The following is a 22,555-nucleotide window of genomic DNA, read 5'->3' as shown; positions in this document are numbered from 1 at the left end:
TTTTTTAACCTACATTTTCCAGCAGTCAGTTTCCATCATTCAGAAGTGTCCCGTGTACATGGAGCTTAAAGGTTTTCTGACCAATCTGTTTGGGTGTACTCAGGGGCGGACTGACAACTCATGGGGCCCCACGGGCAATTGGGGATCATGGGACCCTTGTGTCCTTGCCCAAACTCATTAAAGCCTATGAAAAAGGTACCAGGGGCATCACATGGGGCCCCCTACTGACCCCGGGCCCTCGGGCACTGCCTGATCTACTGTTGAGGGGGGGTCTGTTGTTGGTGGCTGCTGAGAGATTTATTGTTGCTGGAAGGGATCTATTGTTGCTGGAAGGGATCTATTGTTGCTGGAGGGGTCTGTTGTTGCTGGGGGTGATTTTGTTGCTGGCAGCAGGGGATCTTTTTAGTGCTTTTTATGTGTTCTTTAGTAAATTCCATACAGATTACTTAACACCACATATGATACTTGGTTCTGTATTCAATAAAAAGGATGGTACTGGTAGGTGGGTAGGCAGTGGAACCAAAGGATGGTGCTCGTCGGTGGGTAGGGACATGAGCAGGGGCGGACTGACAAACCATGGGGCCCCCGGGCAATAGGAGATCATGGGGCCCCTGTGTCCTTGCCCAAACACAAAAAAGCCTATTAAAAAAGTACCAGGGGCATCTCATGGGGCCCCCTACTGACCTCAGGCAGTGCCTGAGTTTCCAAATGGTCAGTCCGCCCCTGGGTGTACTCATATATGCTGAGCACTGTATATGTACAACAGACAAAGTGCAATGATTAAAGTGCTGTAATCAACTGAAACCTAATGGGATTATTTTTTACACTGATAACCAATCAATTTTAGAGAGCTTTGGAACCTCACATCCCAGTTACATAGTTAGTCTGGCTGAAAAAAGACAAAACTCCATCCAGTTCAACCATAGAAAAAAAACAGCTATAATCCTATACCCACAGTTGGTCTCCAGAGGAAGACAAAAAAAAAAAACAGCAAAGAATTCAAATAATAAGAATCCCATTAGTGATGAAATACCACCAAAAGAAGGCTCTGTTTGTGGGAAAACATGCAACAATGTTGCATGAGCACGCAATTGCTAGTTAAAGTAGCACAGTGCCAAATAGCAAAAAATGCCCTGGTCATGCAGGGGGTAAAAATCTTAAGTGGTTAATAATCTCTTTACGTTTGTTTTCTGATCTGCTGTAAAGTGGATGGAAAGTAGTTATTTAATGGCACACGATTTTTCCTTTCAGTATTTATAATTCAGAACTGTTCTACGTGAAATAAATACTTTTTTGTGTATCCTGTTAGAGTGCAGCTTGTTGGCCTTGTACACAGAGCCATGTAATGAAGTGTGACGAGCTGTGCATAGAGGGGAGGCCGCGTCACACCTAAGACATGACAGCCTGACAACCGTTCCAGGAAGTGCAAGGAGCCCTTTGTTCAGCGGCTGTGAGGCGCAGGAAGGTAAATACCTCATAGATGGATTACTGTGTGCTCTTGTTGAAGTGTAAACCCACTTTACTAACGCAGTGCTAACCCTCTCACCGCCAGGCCTGCCTGGCTCATAATACGTGAAGACAAACGTGGACAAGTGGAGTTGTGTGTGAACCTTGTCTGACAAGGCCTGGGCCCCGCAGCCAAATCAGATAGAAAAAGACATTTGAGGCCTTGTTAACACCGTGTCCAGACACTGGATAAACGCAGGTCACTAAACAATGGTTTTCTGAGTGCCTCATTCACACCACAACACACATAAACATACAGTATACAAACAATAGGCAGCACATATAAACGTACAGTATACAAACAATAGGCAACACATATAAACGTACAGTATACAAACATAAGGCAACGCACATAAACGTACAGTATGTAAACATAGGGCAACGCACATAAACGTACAGTATGTAAACATAAGGCAACGCATATAAACATACAGTATACAAACAATAGGCAACACATATAAACGTACAGTATACAAACATAAGGCAATGCACATAAACGTACAGTATATAAACAATAGGCAACGCACATAAACGTACAGTATATAAAAAATAGGCAGCGCACATAAACATACAGTATGTAAATAGGCAGCGCACATAAACGTACAGTATGTAAACAATAGGCAACGCACATAAACGTACAGTATATAAACAATAGGCAACGCACATAAACGTACAGTATGTAAATATAAGGAAATGCACATAAAAGTACAGTATGTAAACATAAGGCAACACACATAAACGTACAGTATATAAAAATAAGACAACGCACATAAACGTACAATATATAAACATATGGCAACGCACATAAACGTACAGTATGTAAACATAGGGAAACGCACATAAACATACAGTTTGTAAACATAAGGCAACGCACATAAATGTACAGTATGTAAACATAAGGCAACCCACATAAACGTACAGTATGTTAACATAGGGCAATGCACATAAACGTACAGTATGTAAATAATAGGCAACGCACATAAACGTACAATATGTAAACATAGGGCAATGCACATAAACGTACAGTATGTAAACAATAGGCAACGCACATAAATGTACAGTATGCAAACATAAGGCAACGCACATAAACGTACAGTATGTAAACATAGGGAAACGCACATAAACGTACAGTATGTAAACATAAGGCAACGCACATAAACGTACAGTATGTAAACATAAGGCAACGCACATAAACGTACAGTATGTAAACAAAAGGCAACGCACATAAACGTACAGTATGTAAACATAAGGCAACGCACATAAACATACAGTATTTAAACATAAGGAAACGCACATAAACGTACAGTATGCAAACATAAGGCAACGCACATAAACGTACAGTATGTAAACGTAAGGCAACGCACATAAACGTACAGTATGTAAACGTAAGGCAACGCACATAAACGTACAATATGTAAACAATAGGCAACGCACATAAACGTACAGTATGTAAACATAAGGCAACGCACATAAACGTACAGTATGTAAACAATAGGCAACGCACATAAACGTACAGTATTTAAACATAAGGAAACGCACATAAACGTACAGTATGCAAACAATAGGCAACGCACATAAACGTACAGTATATAAAAAATAGGCAGCGCACATAAACATACAGTATGTAAATAGGCAGCGCACATAAACGTACAGTATGTAAACAATAGGCAACGCACATAAACGTACAGTATATAAACAATAGGCAACGCACATAAACGTACAGTATGTAAATATAAGGAAATGCACATAAAAGTACAGTATGTAAACATAAGGCAACACACATAAACGTACAGTATATAAAAATAAGACAACGCACATAAACGTACAATATATAAACATATGGCAACGCACATAAACGTACAGTATGTAAACATAGGGAAACGCACATAAACATACAGTTTGTAAACATAAGGCAACGCACATAAATGTACAGTATGTAAACATAAGGCAACCCACATAAACGTACAGTATGTAAACATAGGGCAATGCACATAAACGTACAGTATGTAAATAATAGGCAACGCACATAAACGTACAGTATGTAAACATAGGGCAATGCACATAAACGTACAGTATGTAAACAATAGGCAACGCACATAAATGTACAGTATGCAAACATAAGGCAACGCACATAAACGTACAGTATGTAAACATAGGGAAACGCACATAAACGTACAGTATGTAAACATAAGGCAACGCACATAAACGTACAGTATGTAAACATAAGGCAACGCACATAAACGTACAGTATTTAAACATAAGGAAACGCACATAAACGTACAGTATGTAAATATAAGGAAATGCACATAAACGTACAGTATGTAAACATAAGGCAACGCACATAAACGTACAGTATGTAAACATAAGGCAACGCACATAAACGTACAGTATGTAAACATAAGGCAACGCACATAAACGTACAGTATGTAAACATAAGGCAACGCACATAAACGTACAGTATGTAAACATAAGGCGACGCACATAAAAGTGCATGCAATAGCATATTATAGCACACGCATTTCGGTGCAGTTTAATGTGCAGTGTGCTGTGAAAAGCCCCTTGGAGTCAAAGCTTAACGCTAGCTGTTCTCATAGTGGAGTTCAGGCCCCCGCCACCCCCCTCCAATAATAAAAAAAATAAAAGTCAGCAGCTACAAATACTGTGGCTGCTGACTTTTTAATATTCGGGCACTTACCTGTCCAGGGATCCAGCAGTGTCCTCACCCCGAGCCGATTCTTTAATCGGCTGTTGGGGTGCTGGCGTCACCATCTTGACTAAGGGAAACCGGCGGTGAAGCCGCAAGGCCCGTTTCCTACTGCGCATGCACAAAGCGCACTGGGTTTTGTGCATGGGCTGCAGTCTTCTGGGACCTTGAAAGTGTCCCAGAGGGTTGCGAAGGGTGCCAAACGTCCAGCTCAGTTCACTGCGGGGAACTCAGCCGGAAAAGATCTGTGTACTTACCTTTATTCAGTCCAGTCACGTGGTCCTGCAGCTCCAGCTTTCCTGTGTCAAAGAGCACTCGTCAACAGCTGGGAATCCTGAGAGGCATGACGTCACCCATAGGCTCCTATAGCCCAGCCGTTGTCGACGCTCCCTCCTCTCCCCTGCTGCAGCTGCTCACTGACACAGGGGAGCTGGAGTTGCAGGTTTACACGACCAGACTGGGGCAGACTAAAAAAAAAGAAAGTTTTCAGATCTTTTTTTTTTTTTTTTTTTTTTTTTTACACAGGATAGGCAGGATACATAGGAGAAGGGGGAAGAAGTGCTAGGCTTTAATTCCACTTTAGAGTGATTGTAAACCCTTACATGTCCCAAGTGAAGTGACTGGTGTCAGGTGACACACAGAGATGAAACAAAACCCCTACATAACTTGTACCCAGGGGTGGACTTACCATTTGGAAACTCGGGCACTGCCTGAGGGCCTGGGGTCAGTAGGGGGCCCCATGAGATGTCCCTGGTACCTTTTTTATAGGCTTTTTTGAGCTTGGGCAAGGACACAGGGGCCCCATGATCCCCTATTGCCTGGGGGCCCCATGAGTTGTTAGTCCGCCCCTGCTTGTACCTGTTTATCTGCTGGATCACTTCTGACAAGTTTTCCTGACACCAAGAGATAAAGAGTGACAGGGGAGGGACCTCCAGCTGATTGACAGCAGCTCTGTTCATATGTGCTGTGTGAAGGGGGTGGGTCCATTCCCTCTAATCCCTTCAATCAGCTCTCAGAGCTCAACTCACTGAAATACGTAGTGTGTAATTTCAGCTCTCCACTCCCTTTTTTCTGACAGCTCAGACAAGCTTGATATATTCTGGACTTTGAATGGATGTAGAGAAGAGAATGCAGGTAAATAGGTACAACTTATCTTGGAGGATTTGTTTCATCTCTGTGTGTCAGCTGAGGCCAGTCACTTTACTGGATATATGAGAGGGTTTACAAACACCAGAGGCGGACTGACCATTCGAGTAGTTGGGCACTTCCTGAGGGCCAAAGTCAGTGGGGGGCCCCATAAAATGCCCCTGTTACCTTTTTTATAGGCTTTTTTGGGTGTGCTTTGAGTGTGGGAAAGGACACAGGGGCCCCATGATCCCCTATTGCCTGGGGGCCCCATGAGCTGTCAGTCCGCCCCTGACAACCACTTTAACGCTCACTTGTAGTTGCAGTTAAGGCAGTGCTGATGTCACCAGTTTAGCAGTTTAGTTCTGATTAGTTTAGCAGTGTCAGTCCCGGCCCAGCTCTGCCCCCCTCTGGCTCTTCTTTTACCCATCGCTTTGCCTACCCTCCCATAATCCTTCCCACACACACTCTGTGCAGGTATGCTAAAGTCTCTTGGTACATGTATAGTTAAAAAGTATTCATACCCCTTGCAATTTTCCACATGTTGTCATGTTACAACCAAAAGCATATATATATTTTATTGGGATTTTATGTGATAGATGAACACAGTTTCACATAATTGTGAAGTGAAAGGAAAATGCTAAATGATTTTTAAAATTTCTTACAAATAAGTACTCGAAAAGTGTGGCGTGCATTTGTATTCAGCCCCTCTACTCTGATACCCCTAACTAAAATCTAGTGGAACCAATTGCCTTCAGAAGTCACCTAATTAGTGTGTAATTTAATCTCAGTATAAATACAGCTGTTCTTTGGAGGCCTCAGAGGTTTGTTAGAGAACATTAGTGAACAAACAGCATCATGAAGGCCAAGGAACACACCAGACAGGTCAGGGATAAAGCTGTAGAGACTTTTAAAGCAGGTTTAGGTTATAAAAAAAATCCCAAGCTTTGAACATCTCACAGAGCACTGTTCAACCCACCATCCAAAAATGGAGAGTATGGCACAACTGCGAACCTACCAATTCATGGCCGTCCACCTAAACTGACAGGCCGGGCAAGGAGAGCATTAATCAGAGAAGCAGCCAAGAGGCCCATGGTAACTGGAGGAGCTGCAGAGATCCACAGCTCAGGTAGGAGAATCTGTCCACAGGACAACTATTAGTCCTGCACTCCACAAATCTGCCCTTTATGGAAGAGTGGGAAGAAGAAAGCCATTGTTGAAAGAAAGCCACAGGAAATCCCATTTGCAGTTTGTGAGAAGCCATGTGGGGGACACAGCAAACATGTGGAAGAAGGTGCCCTGGTCAGATGAGACCAAAATTGAACTTTTTGGCCTAAAAGCAAAACGCTGTGTGGCAGAAAAACAACACTGCACATCACCCAGAACACACCATCCCCACCGTGAAACATGGTGGTGGCAGCATCATGTTGTGGGGATGCTTTTCTTCAGCAGGGACAGGGAAGCTGGTCAGAGTTGATGGGAAGATGGATGGAGCCAAATACAGGGCAATCTTAGAAGAAAACCTGTTAGTCTGCAAAAGACTTGAGACCGGGGCGGAGGTTCACCTTCCAGCAGGACAACGACCCGAAACATCCAGCCAGAGCTACAATGGAATGGTTTAGATCAAAGCATATTCATGTGTTAGAATGGCCCAGTCACAGTCCAGACCTAAATCCACTTAAAAATCTGTGCTAAGACTTGAGAAATGCTGTTCACAGACGCTCTCCATCCAATCTGACAGAGCTTGAGCTATTCTGCAGAGAAGAATGAGCAGAAACGTCCCTCTCTAGATGTGCAAAGCTGGTAGAGACATCCCCAAAAAGACTTGCAGCTGTAATTGCAGCGAAAGGGGGTCCTACAAAGTATTGACTCCGGGGGGCTGAATACAAATGTACGCCACACTTTTCACAGATTTATTTGTAAATAATGTTGAAAACCATTTATCATTTTCCTTCCACTTCACAATTATGTGCCACTTTGTGTCGGTCTATCACATCCAATCCCAATAAAATACATTTACGCTTTTGGTTGTAACATGACAAAATGTGGAAAATTTCAAGGGGTATGAATACTTTTTCAAGGCACTGTAGTTTCCAGGGTGACCTACATACACAGGACGTCTTGCAGAACCCTCCTTCTGGCAGTCAAAGATATTTTTATTTTTTATTGCAGGCATTTATATAGCGCCAGTTTAAACTTTACATTCTGTATATTCAGATGAACAAAGCTTTCTGCCAGTGACTGACGATGTCATTTGCCATTAAATCACAACACTGATTACGGGGCAACAAAGACAGGAAGGAAAACTGTATTCATGGATGCTGTGTGTGAATGTACAGTGAAAGGATGGGGGGGGGGGGATAAGTTAACCTGAAGATGGGGAAGAACCTTTCTGGCTGTGCTGCCTGGAAGAGGTGTATAAATCACAAAGATGGCTGAACAGGCATTGTAACAATGCAAGGCAACAACCTCACCCCCCACCCTAGTCCCCACTGCCTGCACACATCGGGGCAGTAGCCCGCATGCAAAAGCAATTTTAACATGCATCTAGTGTGAAGGGGCCCTACAGCAGTTCACAGATGTGTATTTCAGCTGTTTGTCTGGGGTTCAGCTTTAAAGTTTCTTGTGTGATCAGAATATGGAAGAGAAGCTGTTCATGGCAAAAATGCATTCCTAAGGCTAAGTTCACACTAGCTTTGTTAGCAGGCATTAGACAGGCATTTGGGAAGCGCTTTTAACACTCAAACTCCTATGAAAATTCTACATATGGCAGCAAACAGTGCTGTTCACACTGAAGTGTTTGCGTCGCGTCGCAGCAAAATTGACGCCTCGTGTACAGTGTCAATGCTTTTTATTAGCACTGATCACTGTATTGGTGTCACTGGTGATGTCAGTGACACCAAGTCAGTCCCCGCCAGTGTCAGAATGCCCGCTGCAGTCCTGGTATAAGTCGCTGATCACTGCTAAAAAAAAAATCTCAGTATATATACCGCCATTTGTAGACGCTATAATTTTCACGTAAACCAATTAATTTACACGTATTGGGATTTTTTTAGCAAAGACATGGAGCAGAATACATTTTGGCCGAAATTTGTGATGAAATTAGATTTTTTAAATTTTTTTTACTGGACATGTTTAATAGCAAAAAGTCAAAAATATTGTTTTTTTTCCTCAGAATTGTCGGGTTTTTTTTTTTATAGCGCAAAAAAATAAAAAATGCACAGGCAATCAAATACCACCAAAAGAAAGCTCTATTCATGGGGAAAAAAAGGATGTAAATTTAATGTGGGTGCAGCATTGCATGACCGCGCAATTGTCAGTTAAAGTAACGCAGCGCCATAATGCAAAAAATGGCCTGGTCAGGAAGGGGGGAAATCCTCTGGAGGGCAAGGGGTTAAAGCTGAGTTCCAGGCATGTCAGTTTTTACATAGATACATTGGTGCAGCTTTGACCAATGTAACTATGTATGTGCCATACCCAGCCTATTTTCATCAAAGCCAGAAATCATTGTTGTAGGCATCGCTACTACTGCTATGCAAAAAACAGCCAAACCTGGATTTCAGCTTTACGGCCAATGAAGACATAAGAGCAGGGCTTTTCTTTCAGCGGAAATGCAGGGGAATTCACTTCTGGCACCTCCAGCACTGAATAGCAAGGGATGCTAGGGTGTGCTGCGGGATCTATTGTTGCTGGGGGATCTATGGTTGCTGGTGGGGATATATTATTGTTAGCTTCTGGAGGGTGTATTGATGCTGGCTGCTGGGAAATATTTTGTTGGTGGCAGGACTCTATTGTTGCTGGAAGGATATTTTGATGTGGGGAGTATATTGTTGCTGGGGGGGGGGGGTCTACTGTTGCTGGCTGCAGGTGATCTATTTTACAAATTCCGTACCAATTATTTAGCACCACAACACTTGGTTCTGTATTCTCTAGAAGGGGCAGTATTGGGAGTAGGGTAGGGGGTGGAACCAAGAGATGGTACTTGGAGGTGAGTAGGGGGCAGAAACAAGGGGTGACTCGGAAGGGGGTAGTACCTGCACCTATTTGCTGAGAAAAAGTGCCCTGCATAACATCATAACATACCTTTTTTACACATTTAGGTGTAAATGGGTCCATACAGTTTCCCTTCGTCTTTCACACTAAACTGCAATGCATAGATGTGAAGCAGTCACATAGGAAGGAATGGGATTTCTACTCAAAGCGGAGTTCCACCCAAAAGATTGGTCCCCCACTCCCCATTAAGGATTGGCACCTTTGGGGAGGGGGGGGGAACGGGTACCAGAATTTGACAGGTACCCGCTCTCACTTCCACTGCGAACGCCTAGGCAATCAGCAACGGAAGTTGTCCTCCCTCCCCGACACTTGACAGGTCCCAGAAGACAAATGGGCCATTCATGAAGCGCAGCACTACTCGCACATGCGCAGTGGGCTCCCGGCTGTGAAGCCGCAAGCTGTCACAGCCGGGTGCCCACACTGAAGATGCCGGAGCCTGGAATACAGGACGACAAGTGAAACGGACTGCGGCGGGGGCAACGTGGGATTGTGGGACAGGTAAGTGGCTGTTTTTAAAAAGTCAGCAGCTACAGTTTTTTGTAGCTGCTGACTTTTATTTTTTTACAGAGTGAGTGGAACTCCGCTTTAACATGCAAGAGTTCTGCTTCGTCACAAGAGACAAATGCGATTTGGCTCTTTAACTGAATATTTTTAGAAAAATCACTTTTGATAATAATTTGATTAATACTTTATAGCTCCTTCTGTCCAAGAATAATGCACACCATATAAAGGCCAAGCTCGCCTAACCTGTAGTGCTGCAGTTGCAATCCAAGCTGTTACACGCCTGCTACAGCCTCTCCTACCAGTTGTCAAAGGGTAGAGAACAATGTCTCAAGTTCACCCCCTGCTGTTGAAAACTGGAACATAAACATCAATTAAGTCATTACTGTGTCTGTTGTAGGGTACTGGGCTCCATTCACAAAGCAATATTTTCCATAGTAAAATACCTCATAGCGTTTTTCACTTTTTTTTGCAATTCACAAAAAAATCGCTACTAAAATAAAGCATGCAGTATTTCATGGAAATATGTGGTGTGTGTACGTGTACATGTGTGTGTGTGTGTATCTGTACATGTCTCTGTGTGTATGACACCGTGTGTTATTATACAGTATCTCGTGCGATATCCAGGGATGGGATGAATACAGGGAAGAAGAATAGGAACCCCTGTCAGTTTTTATTGCTAATAAAGAGGTAACATGGTCTAAACCGCAGAAATCTGCCGAGTCAGTGCGGTCCCTGCAGCAGATGGATTATTACAAAAGAAAAAAGATGACTAGAATACCAGTCAAAGTGAATCTGCTTTCACAGGACATACACGGTGTATCAAAAACAACTAAATTAATGAAGTAAATAAAAAATATCTTTCTAAATGTCAAATATTGAAAGAAAATGGTATAAAAAAAAAAATCACACACATATATAAACACCCTTCTTGTACATCATGGTCTTTTTTATTGATGGAAGAAGGGTATATATATATATATATATATATCAGGGGCGGACTGACAACTCATGGGGCCCCCGGGCAATAGGGTATCATGGGGCCCCTGTGTCCTTGCCCAAAATCAAAAAAGCCTATGAAAAAGGTACCAGGGGCATCTCATGGGGCCCCCTACTGACCCCGGGCCCTCGGGCACGAGTTTCCAAATGGTCAGTCCGCCCCTGATATATATATATATATATATATATATATATATATGTGTGTGTGTGTGTAATTTTTTTTATACCATTTTCTTTCAATATTTGACATTTAGAAAGATTATTTTTAATTACTTAAGATTGTAAGCTCGAAAGAGCAGGGCCCTCAATCCCCTCATGTTTTGCATTGTATTGGTATTGTTCTGTCACATGTTCTGTCCCCCTCTGTAATGTACAGCGCTGAGCGAACTATTGGCGCTTTATAAATACTGTATAATAATAATAATAATATAACTAAAGGAAAAACCTTTTTTTTACTTTTGGATAGTGTGGAGAGGTGTTAGAACATCTTTTAGGTTTTTATTCCAGTCTGTGCCCCCGTTAGGGAGATTCACCCTCTCTATTTGTCCTGTTTACCATTATCATGAAGGTATATCTCCCCAATGGGACAAAAAAAACCTGAAAGGGATTATAACCCCCATTACTCTATCCAAAATGAAAATGAAAGTTTTGCCTTTAGTTTCACTTTCAGGCCTTTCTCAACATTTTCAACACAGAGGAATTCTTGAAATAACTTTCGGGTCTCAGGGAACCCTACTACAAATGACTATATCTACAACTCATGATACATTAGTGTGATGGTCAGTGGGAAGCATGCTCCTTATATTTGTGGTCATTGGGAAGAATTACCTTCTTATGGCTCATGTACACGGGGCGTTTGGAAAACACTTCTGAACGATAGAAACTGACTGCTGGAAGACGTAGGTTAAAAAACGTCAGTTTAGCCGCGTTTGCATACCCCGTTTATGTGCGTTTGCATTTAGAAGCATTTTTAGTAGATAACCTCAGGAGACCTTCCCAAATGCCCAGAATGCACTGAAAAATAGTAAATAATTAACTATTTCAGACATTTTCTGAGAAATAGAGAGAGCAGAAGCAGAGAGAGCAGTATGTGTTGAGATGACCTGTCTTTTCTGGTTGTATTCACTATGGATCCCATTATGAGCATAATGCGGCACGTTCTACCATTTTTTCCTTCACGCGAAACCTGGAACTGACTGCGCTGGTGTACCGGGTCCATTTGAATACATGGAAAACGCTTTGCATGCATTTCTGATGATGAAAAAAGGCTCTGGACAGCATCTGGACATGGAACAGTTAAAAAACACTTTGAAACGCAAATGCATACAAACATGGTTAGCCGCATTTTTTCAAGTGTTTGGCATTTGAAACGCTGATAAAATCTACTCCTGAATGCAAGTTTGGTGCGTTCAAAAAAACGACTGTAAACTCAACTGCCTGTAAATGACTCTGTGTACATGGACACATAGGAAAACATTAGGGAGAGTTCAGGGGCTGCTGAAAAAAATGCAGAAACGCTCATAAACGTGAGGTATCAGCTGCAGGTACATGGAGCCTTATAGATAGCTAAAAAGATCAATGATGTCATTGGGAAGATATCTCTAAAAAATAATTGTGAAAAAGTAAAGTATCCCCACTACATATGACATATGTTCTAACAAGGGATTAGACCATTGTGGTATGCATATACATTATATCAGGGCCAGGGGCGGACTGACCGTTTGGAAACTTGGGCACTGCCCGAGGGCCCGGGGTCAGTAGGGGGCCCCATGAGATGCCCCTGGTACCTTTTTCATAGGCTTTTTTGAGTTTTGGGCAAGGACACAGGGGCCCCATGATCCCCTATTGCCTGGGGGCCCCATGAGTTGTCAGTCCGCCCCTGATCAGGGCTTGAAATTTCCACTCGCCTGCTCACCAATGGCGAGTGGAAATGATGGTGGGGCGAGTGTGTCACCCAGGGTCGTCTCGCTGAGCAGGCTCAGAGCTAGGCAGGATCTGTCATTGGCACTGGGAGCCGTCAGACTGCTCAATAGCTGAGCGCAGTGAAAGCAAAGCAAGGAGTGTGTGCTGTGCTCTCTGCCTCCCCCTAGAGTGCAGTACCTGGATCTGTGAGTGAACAACAAAGTACTGCAACTTTTTATGGGGAGGGGGGCGGTGGTGTGTGTGTGTGTACGTGTACATTTGTGTGTGTGTATGTACATGTGTATATCTGTACCTGTGTCTGTGTGTGTGTACATGTGTCTGTGTGCATGTACATGTGTCTGTGTATGTATGTACATGTGTCTGTGTATGTATGTACTTGTGTCTGTGTGTATGTACATGTGTCTGTGCATGTGTATTTCTGTGTATGTACATGTATCTGTGTCAGGGGCGGACTGACCATTTGGAAACTTGGGCACTGCCCGAGGGCCCGGGGTCAGTATCGGGCCCCATGAGATGCCCCTGGTACCTTTTTCATAGGCTTTTTTGAGTTTGGGCAAGGACACGGGCCCCATGATCCCCTATTGCCCGGGGGCCCCATGAGTTGTCAGTCCACCCTGATCTGTGTGTATGCGTGTCTGTACGTGCCTGTGTGTGTATACATGTGTCTGTATGTGTGTGTGTGTGTACATGTGTCTGTGTATGTATATGTGTGTATGTACAGTTGTGCTCAAAAGTTTACATACCCTAGCAGAAATTGTGATATTCTGACATTGAAATTGAAAATATGACTGAAAAATGCTCTTTTATTGAAGGATGATGATTATATGAAGCCATTTATTATCAAATAGTTGTTTGGCTCCTTTTTAAATCTTAATGATAACAGAAATCACCCAAATGGCCCGGATCAGAAGCCTCCGCCCCCTGGATCAGAAGTATCCACCCCCTGGATCAGAAGTCTCCGCCCCCTGGAATGTTTGGCCTTGGTACAGACACACAAGGTGACACACACGGGTTAAAATGACAATTAGAGGTTAATGTCCCACATCTGTGGCTTTTTAAATAGCAATTAGTGTCAGTGTATAAATAGTCAATGAGTTTGTTAGCTCTTACATGGAAGCACTGACTAGGCTACATACTGAGCCATGGGGATCGGAAAAAAACTGTCAAAAGTCCTGCGTAACAAGGTAATGGAACTTTATAAAGATGGAAAAGGACATAAAAAGATGTTTAAAGCCTTGAATATGCCAATCAGTACTGTTAAATCACCTATTAAGAAGTGGAAAGTTCAGGGATCTCTTGATACCAAGCCAAGGCCAAGTAGACCAAGAAAGATTGCAGCCATAACTGCCAGAAGAATTGTTCGGGATACAAAGGAATCCACCTCCACTCCACTTTCCAAATTTGGGTTTCTATGCATTACTGTTGCGAGAACTGATCCAAAAAGGCAGAAACTTCTCAAAATTGGCTAATATAATTTTACATTCCCTAAGCACCGCATGCCTGGACCACTACTTAACTATTGCATGCCTTTAATTAATTATTTCCTTCCGTGAATCGAGTTTAATGCTGCAAAATTGTATAATGATTTGACAGTTTTCGGGATCACATGCAATATTTAGAGAAAATGTGTTTGGACCAGGGGCGTATCATGAAATCAGTGGGCCCATGTGCAAGATCTAAAGTGGGCCCTAGACATCAAGAAAGATACCAAAAAGCGGTGGGTGTAGCGTGCCGAGGCAAAACGTGGGCGTGGTTTAAATTGTGCTAAATATTGGGTGAGGCTTAAAAGGGGCTTGGTTAGAGTTCTTAAAGTGTTACTAAACCCACAACAGTAAAATCAGTCTGTATATGCAGTAAAACATGCTTGTTATACTCAATGTGGAAGCTAAGGGGTTAATCCTCCGCATTGTGTAAAAAGGATGTTTGATTCTGTCTTCTCTGATCCTCCTCTTCTTATACCGTCCCCAATCTATCTGCTGATAGAACAGAGACTTGTGAGAAAGCTGCACATTCTCAGTTTGGTGTGTATTGCTAGAGAGTTTATTTTTTTCTTGGGAGAGTGTATGTGATCAGGTCAGGGCCTATCAGCGCTGTCCAGAGGTCAGGGGTTATGCAGCCTCATAGGACAATCAGGGGAAATTGAAAAGTCCTCCTACAAGCTTTAACCAGGGCTCTGCTGCTGGACACTGATAGAAGTCACAAGACTGCTGATTAGAAAATGTAATTAGCAGTTTATATTTACGAAAATAACTGCATTTCCATGTTGTGTGTACTGAATAGTGAATGCAGGGTCTTGGGTAATGGCATCGTAACATGTAGCAAAGTACAACCAACATAGTGTAGTAGGCAATGGTAGGGATATAGCGTCTTTAATAAATTGTGCTTACAAGACAGACAAGGTGTCTCAGTATGTGTAGAACTGGCAAACAGTATGAAAACCCTTTTCCAAAATGGCTGCTCCGTAACTTCCGGTTTACGTCCGACGTCACGCTCTGACGCGTTTCGTCACTTCCGACTTCATCTGAGGCTGGCACTACTGGGTGTTTTATATACAGAGACGCTGAATAAAAGTTGGACTGTGCATTTTGGAATTTCGGGGGAGAAAGTATACTTTGGCGTCAGGGTTTTTTTATTTATTTTATTTTATTATTTTTGTATCAGCACATAGTATCACACCAGTACATTTATTTATAGGTTTCTGAAAGAGCAGATTCCTCCATACAGGGCTTTTTTTCCTCAGAGAATAGGTGCAGGAACTCCCCCTTTCTGAGTCACCCCTTGTCTCCTGCCCAGGGGTGGACTGACCATTTGGAAACTCGGGCACTGGTCGAGGGCCCGGGGTCAGTAGGGGGCCCCATGAGATGCCCCTGGTACCTTTTTCATAGGCTTTTTTGAGTTTGGGCAAGGACACAGGGGCCCCATGATCCCCTATTGCCCGGGGGCCCCATGGTTTGTCAGTCCGCCCCTGCTCCTGCCCCTACCCACCGACGAGCACCATCCTTTGGTTCTACTGCCTACCCACCTACCGGTACCACCCTTTTTATTGAATACAGAACCAAGTATCATTTGTGGTGTTAAGTAATTTGTATGGAATTTACTAAAGAACACATAAAAAGCACTAAAAAGATCCCCTGCTGCCAGCAACAAAAGCATCCCCAGCAACAATAGACCCCCTCCAGCAACAATAGATCCCTTCCAGCAACAATAAATCTCTCGGTAGCCACCAACAACAGACCCCCCCCTCAACAGTAGATCCCTTCCAGCAACAACTGACCCTTACGCACCAATAGACCCCAACCTCATCAAGAGTTTCTCCCCCAGCAGCCAGCATCAATAGACTCTCCAGCACACCCCAGCACTCCTTGCCATTAAGTACTTTCATTGCTGGTGGTACTTGCTGGAGGTGCTGGAGGTGCTGGAGTTGAAAAAACTGACCAGCCTCCATGTATGTTCAGCTACTACAAAAGAGTTCAACATTTACTCATCACCAGGGGCGGACTGACAACTCATGGGGCCCTCGGGCAATAGGGGATCATGGGGCCCCTGTGTCCTTGCCCAAACTCAAAAAAGCCTATGAAAAAGGTACCAGGGGCATCTCATGGAGCCCACTACTGACCCCGGGCCCTCGGGCATTGCCCGAGTTTCCAAATGGTCAGTCCGCCCCTGCTCATCACACAGAAAACAATGAGAGAACGGAATGATTTTTCATCACGGTGAATCATTTCTGTAGCTGAGTCAATCATTGCTTTCACCAGCATCAGAACAACAGAATTTATTAGTCCAGAGGGACAGATTTCATCTCTCCGGAAGACTAGTTTTTAATTAAGGGTCCCCCACACATGGAGGTACTTGCTTGTCACATGGGATGAAAAAACAAGCGGAAGAGAACAACTTATGCAGGCCATAGACGGGTCGAAAATCGGCCGATTTTTCCTTCTTCATCCTCTTCTTCTTCTTCCTCTTCTTCTTCTTCATCCTCTTCTTCTTCTTCATCCTCTTCTTCACCTTCTTCATCCTCTTTTTCATCTTCTTCATCTTCCTCTTCTTCTTCATCCTCTTTTTCATCCTCTTCTTCTTCCTCTTCTTCTTCTTCATCCTCTACTTCCTCTTCTTCTTTATCCTCTTCTTCTTCATCCTCTTCTTCTTCTTCTTCATCCTCTTCTTCTTCTTCATCCTCTTCTTCGTCTTCATCCTCTTCTTCGTCTTCATCCTCTTCTTCTACTTCTTCTTCGTCCTCTTCTTCTTCATCCTCTTCTTCATCCTCTTCTTCTTCATCCTCTTCTTCATCCTCTTCTTCTTCTTCATCCTCTTCTTCTTCTTCTTCCTCTTCATCCTCTTCTTCTTTTTTCTTCTACTTTTTGTCTTCCTCTTGCAGGACACGGCTCATGTGCAGGTTTTTTTATCAGTAAAAGATCGACCGATTTGCCCATCATTGCCGCGAAAATCGGCCGATCGGCAAAATCGGCCGATTTTTTTCCAACTTTACCGATAAAAAAAATCTGCCAAAATACCGAAAAACGGCCAAACAATTAGCCCACTAATGATCCGAAAAGCGGCCGATTTTATTTTCGGCCGAAAAATCGGCCGATTTTCGACCCATCTATGGCCTGCATTAGTGTAATGGGATAAACCATTTGATGTAGCAATTTTTTTTCTCCAGCTAGTTACTTCACTGCACAACATACCATTACAATTACAGAACACTGGAAACAGCAAAAAAAAAAATAGATTTTGAATACAAATGAAACTATTTTAGGCGTGATAGTGGAAAATCATTGAAAAAAAAGGACCTAATACTCTAAAAAGCTAGAAAGTAGATAAAACTTACAGGATGAAGCACTCATTAGTGCGGTGTGATAGGCATACACAAGCTTGACACAAGTCAGCAAGATGGCTGCGGGATGACGTCAATTGCATAGCGGAAGGCGGAAGTCTTGCCTTGGATGTAATGCGTGTAGGGGGTGGAGCTATGCTATTTCCATAATCACATCCCTTTACCACACAACTGTCATCATTTGTGGCCAATGATGCACATAAATGCTCAGAGCACCTGTTGTCTTGCACTCCTCTGTGATCAAGCCCCCGGTGGGTGGGGTGAAACACATCAGAGGGCGTGGCCAGCATGATGGCTGAGGCCATCCTCTACACATGGGACTGCACAAGAGGTGAGAGCGGTGTCTTTTCTTCTCTATGTAAGCATCTGGACTGATACTGGGGCACCGCTCCCCTACATCTGTCGGTGAGGTGATTCCTTTGACACTCAGCTTCTGAGCGGCGCCATGATGTCTCATGTTTCAGTACACACTGTAGGCTGCTTTTTATCTATTTTTATATGAGAGATGTACATTCTAGCAGTGGAAACAGAGGAGGAAAAGCGGCATCCATATTAATATATGCCCTTCCTAAAGGGAAAATGCTTCTGACCTTCTGTTAGCTCAGAGGTCGTTTCCTTAGGGTGAGCGGCCAGTTTACTTGGTGGAAGTTTTCACATTAGTGATGCTGGTGAAGATGTTGAAGAATTAGTATATCATCACTTCTTAAGTCATTGAACATTAATAACATTTGAGAAGATTTGGACCCGGGGCGGACTGACCATATGGTAAGTAGGGGGCCCCATGAGATGCCCCTGGTACCTTTTTCATAGGCATTTTTGAGTTTGGGCAAGGACACAGGGGCCCCATGATCCCCTATTGCCCGGGGGCCCCATGAGTTGTCAGTCCGCCCCTGATTTGGACATCACATATTGATTTTTGGACACTGGGATTTCTATTTATTTTGTTTGATTGATGATTGTTTTTTTGTTGCGCTACACTGTTTTATACATACATACAGCATAACGCACTGTGTTCCAGATGTGAGCCAAGACTTCCAGTCTCAGACCCCGGAACACACTAGATTCTATCACAGTGGTGCTCAGTCAATCAGAGTAAGTGATGTATTCTATCAATGAATACAAAGCTTCCATTGATTGGCTGAGTCAGAGAGGCAGGCTGATGATGTCACAACCTCTGACTCATCCAATCAGAGGAAGCTTGTGGGAGAGTCAGGTGGAAGATGGAGTCCTGAGGAGACTGTCGGTGTCCTCTAGGTCTGGGGGGCGGGGGGGGGGGGTGGCCTCTAGGCTGGGCTCAAGCTGGCTCAGCAGGAAACATTGTGTGGAGAAGCGCGGATGGGATCAAGCCCTGGAGCAGCAGGGAGCAAAGAGGAGAGTGCGAGTACAGCAGCACACTTCAGGATCTAAAAGGGGAAAGACAGCCAAATGTAGCAAGCTTTCCAAGGACAGCATTGAGCTAAATCCTTTATCCATGATCCGGGAGATCTTCCGAGAGGCCTGGGGGGCTGGTAGTGCCTGCAGGCTGTAGAGCTGGAAGCAGCTCCATAAGGAGAGAGAAGACTCCCCTGCAAGTAGCTATGAGAAAAGAAGTGATTTTTGAGGGGTTCCTAGTTCTGTAATGGCAACTTTGGGAATTCCAGGAAAACTCCGGACACAAACTTCAGGAAAACAAGCTTTTTATTTACCAGCTGGTTGACCTAGCCAGACTCGTGTCTGCAAGCTAAGTGCCTTGAAAAGCATCTTACATGATGTATATATTAAAATTAGGTCACAATGCATATATTTCCTCTTTGCTTTTTTGTACCTTTAAAATTCATTCTGAGCAGTTCAGGATATAGCCTTTGCGGGTTTCACATTTAGATAAAATAACATCAACTGAAAGTTAGGGTGTCAGCTGCTAGACTGGAACACATTGTGCCACTGGAAATGAGGGGGAGGAAGTGAGCTGATGACCTGGTTCTGTAAACAGATGCTTTTAGAAATGCTAAAGTTTAAAGGGGAACTTTGCAATATTTGGGTGCTGCCACAGTTCTTCGCCCTTAAGGGGCAGCTGCTACTGATCCGCAACGATTGACGGCTTTCAGGAAAAGAACAGTCCAGGATCTGCTTTTTTTTGGATGGAAGTGTCCCCCTTCCATTGGTTCAAGCCAAATTGGGCATCCCATAATCCCTATTTCCCTATCCAAGTTGAAATCCCCTAATAAATCAACAAAACCAAAATCATGGACTGGACACTTATGCAACTCTCAAAAAATAACTCTCTCTGATTTCCCTGAACAACGCCACATCTGAATGATTTACATTACAAAGGGGCACCTGATAGGTTTGCCCCTATTCTCCATTGCTGTTTGCCTTTGCTATAGAAGCACTCACCTAACATATCAAACACCAGAGCTCAGAGGAATTACCATAGGATGCAAAGGAGAAAAGCTAGGTCTTTATGCTGAAGACTTTGTTGTTCAGTTGGGTTAGTCTGCACTCCTTGACATGGCAAACTCTCTTGATGCACAAACTGCTACATCCACTAAGCTTCAACGTGTCCATTCCTTTAGGTGACAACACCTCAACGTATCTACTAAAAAAAAATTGACTCTTACAAGTGTATTCGAGAGACAATATCTCTAAATGGGCCAAATCAGTAGCATGGCATCAGTTGCCAGTGCTCGGGGCATAGCAAGTATTGCGCCCCCTAATCCGTGGACAGTTAGTACTCCCTGAGTCCAAAAAGTAACTATTACCCCTTTGACTGAGAAATATATGAATGAAGAAAAATTTGGATTTGGTGCAGTGACATCAAGGAATTTTGTACCTAGCCCTGATCATGTGTCAGACACACACAATACGGTATACAGTGAGGAACAGAAGTATTTGAAAACCCTGCGATTTTGCAAGTTCTCCCACTTGGAAATCATGGAGGGGTCTGAAATTCACATTGTAGGTGCATTCCCACTCTGAGAGACAGAATTAAAAAAAAAAAAAATTCAGGAAATTGTATGATTTTTAAAGAATTTATTTGTCTTGCACTGCTGAACATAAGTATTTGAACACCTAAGAAACAGCAAGACTTCTGGCTCTCAAAGACCTGTTACTGTGCCTTTAAAAAGTCCACCTCTACTCCACTCATTAATCTAACTTAGTAGCACCTGTCTGAGTTCTTTAAAGACACCTGTCCACCCCACAGTCAGTCAGACGCCAACTACTACCATGGGCAAGATCAAAGAGCTGTCAAAAGACACCAGAGACAAAATTGTGGACTTCCATAAGGCTGGAAAGGGCTACGGGGCAATTGCCAAGCAGCTTGGTGAAAATAGATCAACTGTTGGAGCAATTGTTAGAAAACGGAAGAGGCTAAAGACGACTGTCAGTCTCCCTCGGACTGGGGCTCCATGCAAGATCTCACCTCGTGGGGTATCACTGATGATAAGAAAGGTGAGGAATCAGCCCAGAACGACAAGGGAGGAGCTGGTCAATGACATGAAGAGAGCTGGGGCCACAGTTTCAAAGGTCATTGTCGGTGGAACACTACGCCGTCATGGTTTCAAATCATGCATTACACGGAAGGTTCCCCTGCTCAAGTCATCACATGTCCAGGCCCGTCTAAAGTTTGCCAGTGACCATCTGGATGATCCAGAGGAGGCATGGGAGAAAGTCATGTGGTCAGGTGAGACCAAAGTAGAACTTTTTGGTCAAAACTTCACTCGTCGTGTTTGGAGGAAAAAGAAGGATGGGTTGCATCCCAAGACCACCATCCCTACTGTGAAGCATGGGGGTGGTAACATCATGCTTTGGGGGTGCTTTTCTGCGAAGGGGACAGGATGACTGCACTGTATTAAGGAGAGGATGAATGGGGCCATTTATTGTGAGATTTTGAGCAACAACCTCCTTCCCTCAGTCAGAACATTGAAGATGGGTCGTGGCTGGGTCTTCCAACATGACAATGACCTGAAGCACACAGCCAGGATAACCAAGGAGTGGCTCCGTAAGAAGCATATCAAGGTTCTGGAGTGGCCTAGCCAGTCTCCAGACCTAAATCCAATAGAACATCTTTGGAGGGAGCTGAAACTCCGTGTTGCTCAGCGACAGCCCCGAAACCTGACAGATCTAGAGGAGATCTGTGTGGAGGAGTGGGCCAAAATCCCTGTTGCAGTGCAAACCTGGTCAAGAACTACAGGAAACGTTTGACCTCTGTAATTGCAAACAAAGGCTTCTGTACCAAATATTAACACAGATTTTCTCAGGTGTTCAAATACTTCTGTTCAGCAGTGCAAGACAAATACATTCTTTAAAAATCATACAATGTGATTTCCTGAATTTTTTTTTTTTAATTCTCTCAGAGTGGGAACGCACCTACAATGTGAATTTCGCACCCCTCCATGATTTCTAAGTGGGAGAACTTGCAAAATCGCAGGGTGTTCAAATACTTTTGTTCCTCACTGTAGGCAGCTGGCGGGTGACACAAGGTGTGTGTCTATAGATGCATGCGTGGATCAGGTAGGTACAGCTCTAACTCCTTCCCCTCCACTATTTCCACATTCTCAAGAAAGGGCTGTGACAATCTCCTCCCTCATCGCCTTGTGCCCAATCATCGCTGCCTGCCTGCTGAAATTTTGAGCCCCTTAAAATTTTGTGCCCAGGGCAACCACCCCTATGCTACACCACTGGGCCAGACTATCCCTTTAGATCCCCAGCTGAATAAACAAATATTGATAAAAACAGAGGCTGTAAATCTAAATTAAAAATGTTTCAGGCCATTAGCTTCGTATCAATGCCTCCTGTATCCATATGTATCATGGAATCAGTGGGCTGACAACTCACCCAAAGAAAGGGCGGACTGACCATTTGGAAACTTGGGCACTGCCCGAGGGCCCGGGGTCAGTAGGGGGCCTCATGAGATGCCCTTGGTACCTTTT

General features: G+C 43.7%; 1 protein-coding gene across 2 annotated transcripts in view; it reads left to right on the top strand.

Moving 5' to 3' along the window:
- Positions 1-1,353: 1,353 nt before the first annotated feature.
- The window catches only part of DNASE2 (deoxyribonuclease 2, lysosomal), a 91,335-nt gene continuing 70,133 nt past the window's right edge, over positions 1,354-22,555 (top strand). The window contains exon 1 of one of the 2 annotated variants that reach the window (XM_089688828.1): positions 1,354-1,465. The gene's annotated coding sequence lies outside the window, so the exon portion shown is untranslated. The remainder of the gene's footprint in view (positions 1,466-22,555) is intronic. The other variant, XM_089688826.1, reaches the window with a different exon arrangement.

This window comes from Staurois parvus, unplaced genomic scaffold (genome assembly GCF_062004578.1).
Source record: "Staurois parvus isolate SC_StPar_1 unplaced genomic scaffold, SC_StPar_1.0 ptg000456l, whole genome shotgun sequence".
Taxonomy (NCBI): Eukaryota; Metazoa; Chordata; class Amphibia; order Anura; family Ranidae; genus Staurois; species Staurois parvus.
Note: the sequence above shows the minus strand (reverse complement) of the source record. Positions and strands in the feature narration are given on the sequence as shown.